Source organism: Schistocerca serialis, chromosome 7 (assembly GCF_023864345.2).
Source record: "Schistocerca serialis cubense isolate TAMUIC-IGC-003099 chromosome 7, iqSchSeri2.2, whole genome shotgun sequence".
NCBI lineage: Eukaryota > Metazoa > Arthropoda > Insecta > Orthoptera > Acrididae > Schistocerca > Schistocerca serialis.
In genome coordinates, this window is record NC_064644.1 from 187,614,531 (window position 1) to 187,631,803 (window position 17,273).

Genomic DNA, 17,273 nt, shown 5'->3' on the forward strand with positions numbered 1-17,273 from the left:
AATTAAATACTTCATACAAGAGTTGCTCATTAAAGGCTGCCACTATTTTATCAAAAGTTCCAGTACTGAACTGCAACTTGGCACTACATTTTTATGATCACATTCATTTTGATGAACGTACTATAGACATGCTAAAAGCTTGAAATGTTGTAAAGTTTTTTTATGGTAGAAAATTGAGAGCTGTGATATGCAAGACATTTTTCCATTCTAATAAAAAAAACTGGGTAAGGAACACATGAATAGGCTAATGCAGCCACTTTGCATTGATATATAGTCTTTATAGATCGGAGATAGAGCTACAGTGGTAGGAGGGAGTCCACACCATAGTCCAGTCATGTTGAAGGCTTGTGACCATCAAGAATCCCACATAAAAGCCTGTTACAACAGTGATAATTACTCACTGGTGTATTAAGATCCAACTAAACATGTCACTGATTTGTACTTGCTGGATTAAAGACTGCTGTGTTTCAAAGAAAAAGATCAAATTAACGCATGCAGTTTTTGGGAACAGTGTGCCCAGGATGATTGAGTAAGAAACCATTACCACTGCTGAAAATCCACGTTTAATGTCACAGTCCTGAACTAAAAACACAAAGTATTGAGAGAAGTTCCTTGGAAAGAAGAATCTCATGTTCAGAAGTCAACAAAATAAGTTTTAGTGATGACTTCTTTATTATTTAGTTGTGTTGTATTCATATTAACATCGCAGAGTTCAGAAAGTGACTACAAGTTACTACAAACAATCCCTTCACCTACTGGCATTTAAAAAGAGTGACCCGTATGTAACTGGAAGTTCTGCTCACAATGCACGCTTTCCCTGGAACGATTACTATTTTCACCTCCTTTAAAAAGAGGCAACTCTCTGTTGCCCAAACCTTGCAGAAATCTCATTTCACCCTTCTGAAAACTGCCAAAAAAATTAAAAGAAAGACATTAGACCTGAAAAACAATTGAGTGAATGCTTGAAATATTTTGAAATTTTAAAAATTTGAATTTGTGGATGTCACTCAAGATTTGATAGAATGATAGACAATGCATATTTTGTAAATGTGAGTGTACTGCAGAGGGAAAAACTAATTTTGTTTTCAGTAATACATACAGTGTCAGTATCTCAAAATATTGGATAGTCAACTAATGGAGATATGGGTAAATGGTAAAGAATTTGTAAGTAAGAGGTTCCTGCATCAGTAGAATTGGAATAAGTAACAAGACATTGCACTAAATAACAGGTTGGCGAAGTGATCTAAATTACCTCTCGTCCTCTGTATCTTGTTGGCCTTCAACATTAGAATATACATGTAGTACTCTTGCTTGTTTTTTCTCATTTCCAAGTATGTCTCATGTTTTTTCAAAGACCTTCTGAGAGGAGGAATCCAAAGACATGAGACAGATTTTGAGTTGCTTGTAAGCATATCCACCTACTACAAAATGTAGCTTTTGGTGCAGCATCTGGAGTGCAGTCTTGAATAATCATTTTACTTGCTGAATGCTAAGATTCAAAAACATCAGAAAATCTGAGCATACTGAAAAAGAGGCCCATTTATAAATGTCTTGTAATCAACAGAAAAAAATCACCTTCAGGAATGGTGCAATAACAACTGCACACAAACCAATGTCACAAACTTTTCACGTGCTGTGTCATCTGTCAATTATTATGAGTTGTTTTTTTGTCTCTCTAGAATTGTACTCAGTTACTCTTGTAGATTTTTGAACATATTTTATTCAATAAACTACTACATTGTTAGGTGCTGTTTAGCCACTAGGGCAACCGCTACAAAATCATTCAAGTGTACAGGGTGCCCCAGGAGGAATGGTCAGTACTCAGGAATGTAAACTGAATGATCATTTGAAGCAAAGCAGTCTAAGAAACGTGTTCTAAAATACATACCTGAAAAGCTTTGAGCACCTGTTCATTTTTGCTACTGTGAAACACTGACATCTGCAGTGATATTGGGAATTTAATTCAGAAACCCATTGAAAAAGTGAAATTAAGAGTTTGTGGTCAGTGTAGATTTTGAATAGCAAGTGGGGCAAGCATATAGCAAGTGGGGCTCTGTCAAATGTATTCCCAGTTCTTTTGCTGTGGAGACAGATCTTTCAAAAAGAATGGCTAGTGGCTGCCAAGCTCCTGATGCCCACTGCTGAAGTACTGCGCCTACAGTAGACTGGCTAGCACCAACAAAAAGTGCCATCTGAGCACCAGTGACAGGATGAACTATAGTGCATTTAAAATTAGTTGGGACTTTTGACATTTGGCTGACTGGAGGGCGACGTGACTCCATTGCCCAGGTAACACCAATGGCGAGCTGACTTTACCTACCACACTGCCTGTGCTTCTGTTGGTAAAGAGCCCCAGTTTCCACACCTTGAGTAAACAGTACGACATGGTGTTATGCATCAATGTTCATCAGCTCTCATTGTAAAGTCGTATATTATGGCATTAAAGTGTTCTGTAGTTGTCAGGTATTGTGAACAAGTGTTTTGTGTTGGCATTGCATTAACAACAACAGTGCAGTACATCTGAATACATGATTTGCAATAAGCGTGTCGTCCAAGAACACATTCACCGACTGGTAAGATAACATTTTGCTGCAAAACATCCCTCAGAATTCGACAATAGGAATGGACAAAACACTGTACCACTTTGTTGTGAGGCATAAAGCTCCAACAATGTGGTGGAGGAATGCGGATATTTTGCAAAGAAATGTTCCACAAGATAAAGTTGGGCCTAGCATGTATAAGCTGAAGTTATTGGAACTTGTACTACTGTCAAAGGAAAGATTTCACGCTACCAGGTCGACGAATAGGCTAACGACTAAGGGCATAGTTGAACCAGGCTTCCTCCTTTAAATCTGACTGAAAATATATGGGCCTAGGTGAAAAGTAATGTGACAAGAAAACAGCAAAAAGTTTACGCTCACTGAGGCTGGAATGCTGACAAAAGAAGCCATTGAAAATTTTACACGACAGGACTGGTTTTGAGTTGTCAGCCATACCAAAATGATAGTTGAGGAGAGACCGATTCATGAAGGACTGTAACGAGTTTTGAAGAATATGTAGCTTCTATTGTTGCCATGTTAAATTCTGCTTCTTTTGTTGAAACACATTGTTGTTGTTGTTGTGGTCTTCAGTCCTGAGACTGGCTTGATGCAGCTCTCCATGCTACTCTATCCTGTGCAAGCTTCTTCATCTCCCAGTACCTACTGCAACCTACATCCTTCTGAATCTGCTTAGTGTATTGATCTCTTGGTCTCCCTCTACGATTTTTACCCTCCATGCTGCCCTCCAATGCTAAATTTGTGATCCCTTGATGCCTCAAAACATGTCTTACCAACCGATCCCTTCTTCTAGTCAAGTTGTGCCACAAACTTCTCTTCTCCCCAATCCTATTCAATACCTCCTCATTAGTTACATGATCTACCCGCCTTATCTTCAGCATTCTTCTGTAGCACCACATTTCGAAAGCTTCTATTCTCTTCTTGTCCAAACTGGTTATTGTCCATGTTTCACTTCCATACATGGCTACACTCCATACAAATACTTTCAGAAATGACTTCCTGACACTTAAATCTATACTCGATCACAATAAAGGATGGCAGCCAAAAACAGTTGCAGGATAGAATTTTTTTATTAAAATTCTTGACCAAGGTTTCGGTACATATAAATATACCTTCATCAGAAGTACATTTCCTGAATAGAAAGACACATTCATTAGAAAAGCCATATCAACGAAAGTGAGAAACAGAAGCTTAAATAACGGTGAAATTGCTAAAGTAATACAGGCACACAATCTTTAGTACTTACTAAAATTACATCATGCACTGGAGAATAATGAAACAATTATGCCAAAAGGCGTCGTCAGTAATTAAAATATCATCTCCATGTGTACGACATGTGTAATGGGTACAGGATCAAAGCGAACAGTTTAACAATGTTACTTCGCCTATGAACTGTTGAGACACGAGTGTGAAGGCACTAAGGTAGATTGTTTCGCCGAGAGAGGGCACTTGCATGTGCCAGACTCGCGCGTATTACAATCCATAAATACATACATAAGCGCATCAAAATTATTAAAGGTTGTGTTAATTCAAACTTTGTCTTAATAAATAAAGCGTATCACGCCAATTAAAGACATTTATGTAAACTAGAAATATAGAACCAAATTTACCTGTGTCCTCGTGTCAAACGGATAAAGCTTGCGCTTGGAACATCTAACGAGAGAGGGCACTACTGTAATGCGCGAGAGTCTCGCGTAACGTAGGCAGTGAAATACATACTAGCGAAACAACCAAAATGTTATAATAAAACGAAACCATCTGTCTGTATGAATAAAACATAGTAGTCATTTAACCACACATACACATTGAAATTCATAATTAACAAACATCACAATATGTAGATCCCAACAAGATAGGAAAAGCGCATTTCACCGGCATCAACAAGCAAGAAAATAACTCCTAGTCAGCCAGACTATATTACATTAAGGCAATGAGGGGTTTGAAACTGTCTAAAAAATTTTTGTTTCGAAGCTGCACCTGTTCATTAAGAACAAAACCATCTTTTAGAGACAGATGCTTGAAAATCTCTAATTCTTCGAGCAAGTCTAGTTTGTCACCTTTATCAGCTTCATGAAGCAGCTCTACGTCGTCCAGTTCTCTTGGCGTGTGCTGTAAGAGCCATAGATGTTCAGCAAAAGTGGAATTATATACGTTTTCCCCATTTTTACCTAACTTGTGTTCTTTATACCTAACTTTAATAGGTCTACCTGTCTGCCCTATGTAATAGTTTGGGCAGTCGTTACAAGTAATTTTGTATACACCGGACTTAGTGTTGAGTTCTTCTCGTGTTCCAATATTATGAATTACTCTACGTTTGAGGCTATTATTTACGGAAAAAGCAACTCTATAACCGTATTGTTTCTGTAAAAGTCTTTTAATCTTATATGAAACGTTCCCTAAAAATGGAATAGAAATAAAGTTATTACTCTCATAGTTCTTTGCCCTGTTATCTCCTAAAGTAGAAAATTTTACAGCTGTTTTTTTCTTAGCAATTTGGTCAATTAATTTAGGGTCGTATCCATTGTTAGTGGCTATTGATTTTAATAAAAATATTTCATTTTCAAAACAATTCTGTGCTAAAGGTGTGCTCACACCGCGATGAACTGCAGAATGAAAAAAGGCGATCTTGTGAGTTTGAGGATGACAGGAATCTGCTGGAATAATATTATCAGAAAAAGTTTCTTTACGGAAAATGTCGAAGCTAATGGTGTTACCCGATAACTTAAGTTTCAAATCAAGAAAATTGAGTTCTCTCTCGTTATTTTGTATCTCTTTTGTAAATTTCATTTTCTCGTGGAAACTGTTGAAAACATGAAACAGTTGTTGTAGATCTTGCTCACAACCTTGAAATAGTATGAGTATATCATCAACATAACGAGCATAAAAAGAAATCTTATTGCCTAACGTAGGGTTGTTTTTGAAGAAATTTTCTTCTAGTGCATTCATAAAGATGTCAGCAAAGATGCCAGCTAACGGGCAACCCATGGCTAAGCCGAATGGTTGCTCATACATTTTACCATTAAACTGAAAGTAATTGTAATCTAGTACATCCTGCAGTAGTGACATAAGTTCCGACAACTGTAGCTCACTTAAAGTTTTTTTTTGTCGAATGTTACCTTCAATAATCTTAAGAGTGATATCCACTGGAACATTGGTGTATAAACTTACGACGTCAAAAGAAACCAAACGAGAGGAAGAAGTGATCTCTATTGATTTTAGCTTGTTTATTACCTCAGCACTATTTTTAACAGAGTAATTGTTTTCAAAAACAAAGGCTTCTTTAATTTTAGTGTGTAAAAATCTCGCTAATTTGTGATGTGGGCTCTTTATTCCATTAACAATGGGACGAACTGGGTGTTGACTTTTGTGTACCTTAAACTGATGCCTTTTGGCATAATTGTTTCATTATTCTCCAGTGCATGAAGTAATTTTAGTAAGTACTAAAGATTGTGTGCCTGTATTACTTTAGCAATTTCACCGTTATTTAAGCTTCTGTTTCTCACTTTCGTTGATATGGCTATTCTAATGAATGTGTCTTTCTATTCAGGAAATGTACTTCTGATGAAGGTATATTTATATGTACCGAAACCTTGGTCAAGAATTTTAATAAAAAAATTCTATCCTGCAACTGTTTTTGGCTGCCATCCTTTATTGTGAAGAATTTTAACAGTTGCTGCTGCAGCCATGTTTAAAATCTTGAAATATGTACCTGCCCAGGTTTCAAAGGCTGTTTCAAAATACATGGACATCTCATTTAAAATCCTGAAAACAGGTATGGCTATTGACTTCACTAAACAGTGTGAGAGACGCCATTTGACACCGAATTATGTGAAGGCTTTTATCAATGTGAAACAGTGTAAGAAGTTTCCATCTACTAAAGCTAAACTGGTGAAACAAATTATGAGTGACAGAATCAGTGACCTTTATAAGAAGAAAGATAAACTAAATGAAGAAGCTTACTCTTTGTATCTCTATATTACTAGAACTTTTAAAGATTATTTTAACTTTCACGTAGACAGTGTTTGGCATAGTGTTAATGAGTGGTTACACAATCGTAAGGTTGAAATTCAGTGTAGACATGATTTTAAACTTCATAAACTGGAAAATGTTACCCCAAAATCTAATGTTGTTCATGCAAAAAGAACTGTCAATTGCGAACACCAATTTTTCGACAGAGTACTAAACAAAACTTCTATAAGCTTTACCCCTCAAGAAAGCGCCATGCTAGCGAGAGGTTTTAAATACAATTTCATGCCTGATATTAACAATCCTAAAGTGATAGATAATTTTATTGTTGACCTTAAAGTTGGTCTTGACTCCGTAAAAACTGAAAAATCCCAACAAAATAGGATAGCTCATGAATGTAGCGCAATTATAGAAAGAGAGGTCAAGTCGGTAAAAAACAGTGATTTAAAACAGAGAGGTGGTAACATTATTACTAGTATTAACCGTAAATTAAAAAATAATGAGGCTCTCATCACTAAATCAGACAAAGGAAATTCGCTTGTTGTAGCCTATAAAAGTGAATACATTGCTAAAACTTTGGCTTTTTTCGAAGAAAATGGTATATTTGAAATTGAGCAGGATCATACCCCTACGTTACAAAAGCAAATTAGAGATACGTTAAGGAGAAGTAAACATCTTATGAAAGAGTTTCAAAAGAAAACCTTAATTAACATGAACCCTAGAGCACCTACGCTTAGAAGTCAGTTTAAGGTACACAAAAGTCAACACCCAGTTCGTCCCATTGTTAATGGAATAAAGAGCCCACATCACAAATTAGCGAGATTTTTACACACTAAAATTAAAGAAGCCTTTGTTTTTGAAAACAATTACTCTGTTAAAAATAGTGCTGAGGTAATAAACAAGCTAAAATCAATAGAGATCACTTCTTCCTCTCGTTTGGTTTCTTTTGACGTCGTAAGTTTATACACCAATGTTCCAGTGGATATCACTCTTAAGATTATTGAAGGTAACATTCGACAAAAAAAAACTTTAAGTGAGCTACAGTTGTCGGAACTTATGTCACTACTGCAGGATGTACTAGATTACAATTACTTTCAGTTTAATGGTAAAATGTATGAGCAACCATTCGGCTTAGCCATGGGTTGCCCGTTAGCTGGCATCTTTGCTGACATCTTTATGAATGCACTAGAAGAAAATTTCTTCAAAAACAACCCTACGTTAGGCAATAAGATTTCTTTTTATGCTCGTTATGTTGATGATATACTCATACTATTTCAAGGTTGTGAGCAAGATCTACAACAACTGTTTCATGTTTTCAACAGTTTCCACGAGAAAATGAAATTTACAAAAGAGATACAAAATAACGAGAGAGAACTCAATTTTCTTGATTTGAAACTTAAGTTATCGGGTAACACCATTAGCTTCGACATTTTCCGTAAAGAAACTTTTTCTGATAATATTATTCCAGCAGATTCCTGTCATCCTCAAACTCACAAGATCGCCTTTTTTCATTCTGCAGTTCATCGCGGTGTGAGCACACCTTTAGCACAGAATTGTTTTGAAAATGAAATATTTTTATTAAAATCAATAGCCACTAACAATGGATACGACCCTAAATTAATTGACCAAATTGCTAAGAAAAAAACAGCTGTAAAATTTTCTACTTTAGGAGATAACAGGGCAAAGAACTATGAGAGTAATAACTTTATTTCTATTCCATTTTTAGGGAACGTTTCATATAAGATTAAAAGACTTTTACAGAAACAATACGGTTATAGAGTTGCTTTTTCCGTAAATAATAGCCTCAAACGTAGAGTAATTCATAATATTGGAACACGAGAAGAACTCAACACTAAGTCCGGTGTATACAAAATTACTTGTAACGACTGCCCAAACTATTACATAGGGCAGACAGGTAGACCCATTAAAGTTAGGTATAAAGAACACAAGTTAGGTAAAAATGGGGAAAACGTATATAATTCCACTTTTGCTGAACATCTATGGCTCTTACAGCACACGCCAAGAGAACTGGACGACGTAGAGCTGCTTCATGAAGCTGATAAAGGTGACAAACTAGACTTGCTCGAAGAATTAGAGATTTTCAAGCATCTGTCTCTAAAAGATGGTTTTGTTCTTAATGAACAGGTGCAGCTTCGAAACAAAAATTTTTTAGACAGTTTCAAACCCCTCATTGCCTTAATGTAATATAGTCTGGCTGACTAGGAGTTATTTTCTTGCTTGTTGATGCCGGTGAAATGCGCTTTTCCTATCTTGTTGGGATCTACATATTGTGATGTTTGTTAATTATGAATTTCAATGTGTATGTGTGGTTAAATGACTACTATGTTTTATTCAAACAGACAGATGGTTTCGTTTTATTGTAACATTTTGGTTGTTTCGCTAGTATGTATTTCACTGCCTACGTTACGCGAGACTCTCGCGCATTACAGTAGTGCCCTCTCTCATTAGATGTTCCAAGCGCAAGCTTTATCCGTTTGACACGAGGACACAGGTAAATTTGGTTCTATATTTCTAGTTTACATAAATGTCTTTAATTGGCGTGATACGCTTTATTTATTAAGACAAAGTTTGAATTAACACAACCTTTAATAATTTTGATGCGCTTATGTATGTATTTATGGATTGTAATACGCGCGAGTCTGGCACATGCAAGTGCCCTCTCTCGGCGAAACAATCTACCTTAGTGCCTTCACACTCGTGTCTCAACAGTTCATAGGTGAAGTAACATTGTTAAACTGTTCGCTTTGATCCTGTACCCATTACACATGTCGTACAAATGGAGATGATATTTTAATTACTGACGACGCCTTTTGGCATAATTGTTTCATTATTCTCTAGTGCATGATGTAATTTTAGTAAGTACTAAAGATTGTGTGCCTGTATTACTTTAGCAATTTCACCGTTATTTAAGCTTCTGTTTCTCACTTTCGTTGATATGGCTTTTCTAATGAATGTGTCTTTCTATTCAGGAAATGTAATTCTGATGAAGGTATATTTATATGTACCGAAACCTTGGTCAAGAATTTTAATAAAAAAATTCTATCCTGCAACTGTTTTTGGCTGCCATCCTTTATTGTGAAGAATTTTAACAGTTGCTGCTGCAGACATGTTTAAAATCTTGATCTATACTCGATGTTAACAAATTTCTCTTCTTCAGAAACGATTTCCTTGCCATTGCCAGTCTACATTTTATATCCTCTCTACTTCGCCCATCATCAGTTACTTTACTCCCTAAATAGCAAAACTCCTTTACTACTTTAAGTGTCTCATTTCCTAATCTCATCCCCTTAGCATCACCCGATTTAATTTGACTACATTCCATTATCCTCGTTTTGCTTTTGTTGATGTTCATCTTATATCCTCCTTTCAAGACAAGAGGCTACAACCCTGTCTCACTCCTTTCCCAACCACTGCTTCCCTTTCATGCCCCTCGACTCTTATAACTGCCATCTGGTTTCTGTACAAATTGTAAATAGCCTTTCGCTCCCTGTATTTTACCCCTGCCACCTTCAGAGTTTGAAAGAGAGTATTCCAGTTAACATTGTCAAAAGCTTTCTCTAAGTCTGCAAATGCTAGAAACGTAGGTTTGCCTTTTCTTAATCTTTCTTCTAAGATAAATTGTAAGGTTAGTATTGCCTCACGTGTTCCAACATTTCTACGGAATCCAAACTGATCTTCCCCGAGGTCCGCTTCTACCAGTTTTTCCATTCGTCTGTAAAGAATTCGCGTTAGTATTTTGCAGCTGTGACTTATTAAACTGATAGTTTGGTAATTTTCACATCTGTCAACACCTGCTTTCTTTGGGATTGGAATTATTATATTCTTCTTGAAGTCTGTGGGTATTTCGCCTGTCTCATACATCTTGCTCACCAGATGGTAGATTTTTGTCATGACTGGCTCTCCCAAGGCCATCAGTAATTCTGATGGAATGTTGTCTACTCCCGGGGCCTTGTTTCGACTCAGGTCTTTCAGTGCTCTGTCAAACTCTTCACGCAGTATCTTATCTCGCATTTCATCTTCATCTACATCCTCTTCCATTTCCATAATATTGTCCTCAAGGACATTGCCCTTGTATAAACCCTCTATATACTCCTTCCACCTTTCTGCCTTCCCTTCTTTGCTTAGAACTGGGTTGCCATCTGAGCTCTTGATATTCATACAAGTGGTTCTCTTCTCTCCAAAGGTCTCTTTAATTTTCCTGTAGGCAGTATCTATCTTACCCCTAGTGAGACAAGCCTCTACATCCTTACTTTTGTCCCCTAGCCATCCCTGCTTAGCCATTTTGCACTTTTTGTCGATCTCATTTTTGAGACGTTTGTATTCCTTTTTGCCTGCTTCATTTACTGCATTTTTATATTTTCTCCTTTCATCAATTAAATTCAATATTTCTTCTGTTACCCAAGGATTTCTATTAGCCCTCGTCTTTTTACCTACTTGATCCTCTGCTGCCTTCACTACTTCATCCCTCAGAGCTACCCATTCTTCTTCTACTGTATTTCTTTCCCCCATTCCTCTCAATTGTTCCCTTATGCTCTCCCTGAAACTCTGTACAACCTCTGGTTCTTTCAGTTAATCCAGGTCCCATCTCCTTAAATTCCCGCCTTTTTGCAGTTTCTTCAGTTTCAATCTGCAGTTCATAACCAATAGATTGTGGTCAGAATCCACATCTGCCCCAGGAAATGTCTTACAATTTAAAACCTGGTTCCTAAATCTCTGCCTTACCATTATGTAATCTATCTGATACCTTTTAGTATCTCCAGGATTCTTCCAGGTATACAACCTTCTTTCATGATTCTTGAACCAAGTGTTAGCTATGATTAAGTTATGCTCTGTGCAAAATTCTACAAGGCGGCTTCCTCTTTCATTTCTTCCCCCCAATCCATATTCACCTACTATGTTTCCTTCTCTCCCTTTTCCTACTGACGAATTCCAGTCACCCATGACTATTAAATTTTCGTCTCCCTTCACTACCTGAATAATTTCTTTTATCTCGTCATACATTTCATCAATTTCTTCATCATCTGCAGAGCTAGTTGGCATATAAACTTGTACTACTGTAGTAGGCATGGGCTTTGTGTCTATGTTGGCCACAATAATGCGTTCACTATGCTGTTTGTAGTAGCTAACCCGCACTCCTATTTTTTTATTCATTATTAAACCTACTCCTGCATTACCCCTATTTGATTTTGTATTTATAACCCTGTAATCACCTGACCAAAAGTCTTGTTCCTCCTGCCACCTAATTCCCACTATATCTAACTTTATCCTATCCATTTCCCTTTTTAAATTTTCTGACCTACCTGCCCGATTAAGGGATCTGACATTCCACGCTCCGATCCGTAGAATGCCAGTTTTCTTTCTCCTGATAACGACGTCCTCTTGAGTAGTCCCCGCCCGGAGATCCGAATGGGGGACTATTTTACCTCCGGAATATTTTACCCAAGAGGACGCCATCATCATTTAATCATACAGTAAAGCTGCATGTCCTCGGGAGAAATTACGGCTGTAGTTTCCCCTTGCTTTCAGCCGTTCGCAGTACCAGCACAGCAGGGCCGTTTTGGTTAATGTTACAAGGCCAGATCAGTCAATCATCCAGACTGTTGCCCCTGCAACTACTGAAAAGGCTGCTGCCCCTCTTCAGGAACCACATGTTTGTCTGGCCTCTCAACAGATACCCCTCCGTTGTGGTTGCACCTACGGTACGGCCATCTGTATCGCTGAGGCACGCAAGCCTCCCCACCAACGGCAAGGTCCATGGTTCATGTGGGGGGGTTATGTTACCTAAATTAGTTAAATATATACTAAAACATAGTCAATTAATACATCTGTGAATTTAAAAAAAATTTAAAAAGAAACACTTAAATCGAAAAGTTAAAGAGCTCACGCGTCGCAAATTCATGTTTCGTCCCGGAAAGTATATGTATGAATCCCGGGTCACAGTGTCGACAGTACCGGGTCTACTAGTAAAACAAAAGTTTAAAAAGCATGAAATTAAACTTAAATTAAAATTTAAAAAATAGCACAAAAACTCTAAAAAGCAAAAAAAATCTGTTGCCTTTTTAAGTTTCATTTAACAAGTAATATTTTGATCCAAGCATCGTTGCTTCGAGGAGCCTCTAGTAAATAAAATACGAGGGTTGTCCAGAAAGTAAGCTCCGATCAGTCGCTAAATGGAAACCACAGTGAAAATCAGAAACATTTATTTGCAAGATTTAGCTACACTTTCAAGATACTTCTCTACAAAGTCGCCACTCCGACTTAGACATTTGCTGGTGCGTTATACCAAATTTCCAACACCATCGTCATAAAAGACAGCCGCCTGTGCTTTCCGATAATTCTCTACGCTGGTCTACAGCACGTAGCCTGCGCCCAAGTTTTGACTCCGTATCCAGTGTTTCATGTGAACAGAGATGATATTCAGAACGAGCAAATTAGGGGTGTGTTGTGGGTGATCGAAAGGCTGCAGGAGCATCTTTACTGCCCCTGCAGAGTGCGGCTGAGAATTGCCATGAAGAAGGAAGTGCGTGGCAGCTGTGTTAGGTGGGCTGCATTAATTAAGGCGAAGCCTCTCAGCGGGCCCTCCTACTTGGCAGGAGACATCGTTGTTCTAGGCACCTTTACTCGCTCACAGTGCGCTCACAACTGAAAAGAGCATCTTGATATGATCGACGGCCATACTAGACACACTATCCAACGTATCTGTGCAAAGCCTCATCAGGTTTTCACTGTGGTACTTTCTGGACAACCCTCGTAAAAACGGAGTTCATCTAAAAACGGGAAGTATGACATTTAAATACAGGTAAGCTACCTAGACAACGTAAGTAAATATCAAAACAACAATATCTAATCATTGAGTCTAAGTCTTAATTAATTTACTCCAAAAAATTCGCAGTATAGTCACAACCGCCAACAACCTCTGCCCTCAGATTAGATTAGATTAGATTAGTACTTTTTCCATAGATCACGAATACGACACTTCGTAATGATGTGGAACGTGTCAGGTTAATAAAAGGTGTCTATACAAGGTATTACATTACACAAAATATTACATGACACTTAATAATTTTTTTGGGGGGGGGGGGGGGGGTTTGGGGAAGTTACCCACTTATTATATCCAAAAATTCATCTAATGAGTAGAAGTAGTTGCCATTAAGAAATTCTTTTAATTTCCTTTTAAATGCTATATGGCTATCTGTCAGACTTTTGATGCTATTAGGTAAGTGAGCAAAGACTTTTGTGGCAGCATAATTTACTCCCTTCTGAGCCAAAGTTAGATTTAACCTTGAGTAGTGAAGATCATCCTTTCTCCTAGTGTTGTAGCCATGTACACTGCTATTACTTTTGAATTCGTTCGGATTGTTAATAACAAATTTCATAAGTGAATATATGCACTGTGAGGCTACAGTGAAGATCTCTAGCTCTTTAAATAAGTGTCTGCAGGATGATCTTGGATGACCTCCAGCAATTATTCTGATTACACGCTTTTGTGCCATGAACATTCTTTTACTCAATGATGAGTTACCCCAGAATGTAATGCCATAGGAAAGCAGAGAATGAAAATAGGCATGGTAAGCTAATTTACTCAGATGTATATCGCCAAAATTTGCAATGACCCTAATAGCATAAGTAGCTGAACTCGAACGTTTCAGCAGATCCTCAGTGTGTTTTTTCTAGTTCAACCCCTCATCAATGCATACACCTAGAAATTTTGAATATTCTACCTTAGCTACCGATTTCTGATCGAAGTCTATATTTATCAATGGTGTCATTTCATTTACCGTGTGGAACTGTATATGCTGTGTTTTGTCAAAGTTTAATGAGAGCCCATTAGCAGAGAACCACTTAATGATTTTCTAAAAAACATCATTCACAATTTCACCAATTAATTCTTGTCTATTGGGTGTGATAACTATACTTGTATCATCGGCAAAAAGTACCAGCTTTGCATCTTCGTTAATATAGAGTGGCAAGTCATTAATATATATTAAGAATAGCAGAGGACCCAAGACCGAACCTTGTGGCACCCCATTCTTGATTGTTTCCCAGTTTGAGAAATCACCAGTTTTTTGCATATTATGTGAACTGCTTATTTCAACTTTCTGCACTCTTCCAGTTAGGTATGATGTAAACCATTGGAGCACTGTCCCATTCATACCACAGTACTTGAACTTATCTAGAAGTATTCCATGATTTACACAATCGAAACCTTTGATAGATCACAAAAAATCCCAACGGGTGACTTCCGGTTGCTCAGAGCATTTAATATTTCATTAGTGAAAGTATATATAGCATTTTCCGTTGAAAAACCCTTTTGGGAACCAAAGTGACATTTTGTTAAAACTGTATTTTGACAAAGGTGTGAAGCTACTCTACAATACATTACTTTTTCAAAAATTTTCGATAAGGCAGTCAGAAGAGAGATTGGACAGTAGTTGGTGACATCAGACGTATCCCCTTTTTTTATGCAGTGGTTTAACAATGGCATACTTCAGTCTATCTGGGAACATACCCTGCTTCAGAGAGCTATTACATATGTGGCTAAGAATCCCGTCTATTTCTTGGGAACAAGGTTTTATTATCCTGCTGGAAATGCCATCAATTCAATGAGAGCTTTTATTCTTGAGAGAGTATGTTATCTTCCTAATTTCAGCAGGAGAGGTGGTGGAATTTCAGTTGTATCAAATGGTGTGGGGAAGGAATCTTCCATTAACTGCCTTGCTTCTTCTAATGAACATTTAGATCCTATTCTCTCTACAACATTTAAAAAATGATTATTCAAAATATTTTGACTTCCAGCTTGTTGATTATCAAGTTTCCATTCGCTTTGATGGTGATTCCTTCATCCTGTACTCTTGGTTACCCTGTCTCCCTTGTAATAATATTCCAAATTGTTTTGATTTTGCTATCAGAGGTATTAATCTCAGACATGATGCACATGCTTCTGGACTTTTTAATAACCTTTCTTAATGTAGCACAGTAGTTTTTATAATATTTGGCTGTTTCTGGGCCATTACTCTTTCTTGTTGTTAGATACAGTTCCCTTTTTTGGTTACAAGATATTTTTATTCCTTTACTAAGCCAAGGTTATTTTCATGGTTTCTTATAATTTGATTTAACTACTTTCTTGGGGAAACAGTTTTCAAATTCTTTTACAAGTGTATCATGAAATAAGTTATATTTTAAATTAGCATCAGGTTCCTTGTACACCTCATCCCAGTCTAACTGCTGAAGATTTTCTCTGAAATTTCTAATTGTTGAGTCATTAATTGAACGCACAACTTTGGAGGGTAGTTTGGAATTACTGAATGGAGCTATGTCATGTACTGTAACTAGCTTAGCATCATGATCAGAAAGCGCATTTTCAACAGGACAAGAATTTATGTTTTTAAACCTGTCTTGGTCTATAAAAGTGTTATCTATCAATGTGCTGCTGTCCTTTACTACCCGAGTAGGAAAATTAATGACAGATGTCAAACTGAAAGAACCGAGCAAAACTTCCAGGTCATTCTTCCTATTACACTCTTTCAGTGAATCAACATTGAAGTCCCCACAAATAATAATTTGCTTTCCCTTATCTGACAGATAGCACAACAAGGCATCCAAGTTTTCCAGGAATAAATGGAAGTCCCCTGAAGGGGACCTATATACTGTTACAATTATAAAGGAGCCCTCCTTCAGTTTAAGTTGACAGGCACATGCTTCTGTATGTTGCTCTAGACAAAACTTTTTTGTATCTAAGCTTTCTGCACAGTGATAACTTTTGACGTATATGGCAACTCCTCCTGTCACCTTATTCTCTCTACTCATATGTGCAGCTAGTTTAAAACCACTGATATTTACCTTTTCCATATCAGACACAATGTGATGCTCAGACAGGCATAATATATCTGTTACATTATCAGATTCAATGTCATCAAAACAAACCAGGAGCTCATCTACTTTATTCTTCAATCCCAGAATATTTTGGTGAAAAATGGTAACATTATTTTTTACTTTACTATTGTGAGAATCTACTTTTTTCTTTAACCCACCAATATTTTGGTTAGATATGGTAACGTCATTATTTACTTTCCTGTTGTGAGAATTTTGTGAGTTATGGACCTCTTTAGCTCCTGCCTGCCTGAACTTCTCATTGGACACTGATATTAGTCTAAAAAGAGGTACATCCACGAGTACTAGTATCCCCCCTTATGGATTTCGCTAACAACCCTGCCAGTTTACCCTTCCCTTTCCTATTGAGATGTAGGCCATGCCTTGTGAAATCCCCCCTATCAATAGCCTCGACAGGAACCAATCCAATGTCTGACAGAGTGGCCGCCCTACGCAACTGATCCAACTCCATATTTACCCTCCTGACAGAGCGGTTCAACTGGGGCTGATCATGCCGCACGAAAGCAGGCACCTGCCCAGTATTGGTATGGGTCGTTGCTGAGGCTATTTTCACCAGGTCACATTTAATACTGTAGCCCTGATCCCTATCAATCCCACTCCACCCACTATCATCACATGATCCTGCTTTGTGAAATCCTTGCACTAGGAACCTATATCCTCTACCACGTGACTAAGACTTGCGTTTGGTTTGAAAAAGTTTGTGACCTGGCAGCCCGTTGGGGTCACCGCGCATGGTCACGCCCGGCATGTCGCATACCGCCCACCTCACGACTCTCGCTCGAGGTTTAATGAAGCGTGAGTTGGTACGCTATCGTCAAAACACTGCAGGACACAGGC